The sequence below is a fragment of the Tasmannia lanceolata genome, unplaced genomic scaffold (assembly GCF_043159265.1).
Source record: "Tasmannia lanceolata isolate RefF3 unplaced genomic scaffold, GAP_Taslan_0.1 ptg000150l, whole genome shotgun sequence".
Taxonomy (NCBI): Eukaryota; Viridiplantae; Streptophyta; class Magnoliopsida; order Canellales; family Winteraceae; genus Tasmannia; species Tasmannia lanceolata.
The window spans coordinates 20001-22500 of record NW_027518826.1 but is presented as its reverse complement, the minus strand read 5'-3'; positions in this window follow the sequence as shown (position 1 = coordinate 22500).

Sequence of the window (2500 nt, the reverse complement as noted above, 5' to 3'; positions counted from 1 at the left end):
AGTTTTGGGCATTTTTTGCCCGGATATGCCCAAGTATGCCCCGATAGGCCCGTTACGCCCCGGTATGAACGCGTATGCCCGGATTGACTCGGTATGCCTTGGGATACATGCGTATGCCCCGATAGGCTTGGTACGCCCCGATATGCGCACGTGTGCCCCAGTAGGGCTCGGTATGCCCCGGTATGTACGCGTGTGCCCCGATAGGCCCGGTATGCCCCGATATGCACACGTGTGCCCCAATAGGGGTCGGTATGCCCCGGTAGGTACGCGTGTGCCCCGTAATGCACGTTTCGCAGATCTCCCCGCATGTCCCGCCCCTATATGTAATACTTACTTACTTACTTACTTTCTTTCTTGCTTGCTTGCTTGCTTGCAATGGTTGGGAGTGCCCGGCATGCCCCGCTGCAGAGACCAAGGGCGCAATGACTTGGCACCGCGGATGCCGGGACTCCGGCACTTCCCGTGGCACTGATGGTTGGTTCCAAAGACAAAAGGCCGTGCAAGGCCACCGCACCGCGGATGATTTTGCTCGTGCTGGCGCCGTTGTGTGGCCAAAGAACATGCGCGAATGCTCGTGTCGGAAGGGTTGGTGTCCTGGCCCCGCGGGTGTCACGAATGCTCGGTTGCGAAGACCATGGGACCAGAGCCATGGCACGTCGGATGATGGCTCCAGCTGGCGCCCCGGCACTTTCTGTGGCATTGATGCTCGGTTTCAAAGACAAACGTGCGCAGTGCCAGGGGACCGCGGATGACTGCTCGTGCTGGCCCCGTTGGGCGGCATTGATGGTCGGTTGCAAAGAAAATGCGCGATTGCTCGTGTCGGGGCCCGGCAAGCCAAGGCCAAGCGAGCCATGGCACGTCGGATGATGGCTCCAGCTGGCGCCCCGGCACTTTCTGTGGCATTGATGCTCGGTTTCAAAGACAAACGTGCGCAGGGCCAGGGGACCGCGGATGACTGCTCGTGCTGGCCCCGTTGGGCGGCATTGATGGTCGGTTGCAAAGAAAATGCGCGATTGCTCGTGTCGGGGCCTGGCAAGCCAAGGCCAAGCGAGCCATGGCAACGCGGATGATGGCTCGCTAGTGCTGGCGCCGTGCACAGTGGCCTCGCACACTCGCCCTGCACGCTTCCCTTGCACGCAGCCTTGCACACTAGCCTCGCATGCGAGCCTTGCACCCTAGCCATGCAAACTAGCCTTGCACGGTAGCCATGCACACAAGCCGTGCACATTAGCCATGCGCACAAGCCCCGCACACTAGCCTTGCGCACAACCCTTGCACACAAGCCATGCACTCGAGCAATGCACACAAGCCTTGCACTCAAGCAATGCACACAAGCCCTGGACACTAGCCTTGCACACGGGCCTGGCACACAAGCCTTGGTCACTAGCCTTGCGCACTAGCGTTCCACATGAGCCTTGCACACTAGCCTTGGACACTAGCCTTGCACACAGGCCTTGCACACTAGGCATGCTTGGGCGAGCTGATCCCGCATCAAGTCGACGGGTCTAGGCATTCTTGGGCGCAGATCCCGCATCGTCTCGTCGCGTCTGGGCGCAAACACGTCGCGTCTCGTTGCGTCTTCAGAAGTCGTCGCTAACAGCACCTTTGGTTGCCACTGGTGGTTAGGCTGGTTGGTTGCGCAAACCCTATAGGAGGGTGGCATGCTGGTGGGCGTTTTTGCCCGGATAGGCACTAGAATGTGCAGATTTTGGGCGTTTTTGCCTGGATAGGCTAAGGAATGGGCATGCTTTGGGCGTTTTTGCCCGGATAGGCACCGGAATGCTTGGCCTTGGCTTGTCCTAGCAAGGCATTGCTGGGTTGGGCTCCCTTGGCCTTTTGGGCGCCTTGGACGATGTCTTGCGAAGACCATGGGCACAAGGCCATGGCATATGGTGAGGAAAGGACCACGGTTGCCAAGGTTAGGCACCGGAATGCTTGGCCTTGGCTTGCCAAAGCAGGGCATTGCTGGGTTGGGCTCCCTTGGCCTTCCGGGCGCCTTGGACACTGTCTTGGGAAGACCATGGGCACAAGGCCATGGCATATGGTGGGGAATGGACCACGGTTGCCAAGGCTAGGCATATAGAGAGGAATTGCATTTTTGCCCGGATAGGCACCGGAATGCTTGGCCTTGGCTTGCCATAGCAGGGCATTGCTGGGTTGGGCTCCCTTGGCCTTCCGGGGGCCTTGGACGCTGTCTTGGGAAGACCATGGGCACAAGGCCATGGCATATAGTGAGGAATGGACCACGGTTGGCAAGGCTAGGCATATAGAGAGGAATGGACCACGGTTGCCAAGGTTGCGCAAGTTTTGGGCATTTTTTGCCCGGATATGCCCAAGTATGCCCCGATAGGCCCGTTACGCCCCGGTATGAACGCGTATGCCCGGATAGACTCGGTATGCCTTGGGATACATGCGTATGCCCCGATAGGCTTGGTACGCCCCGATATGCGCACGTGTGCCCCAGTAGGGCTCGGTATGCCCCGGTATGTACGCGTGTGCC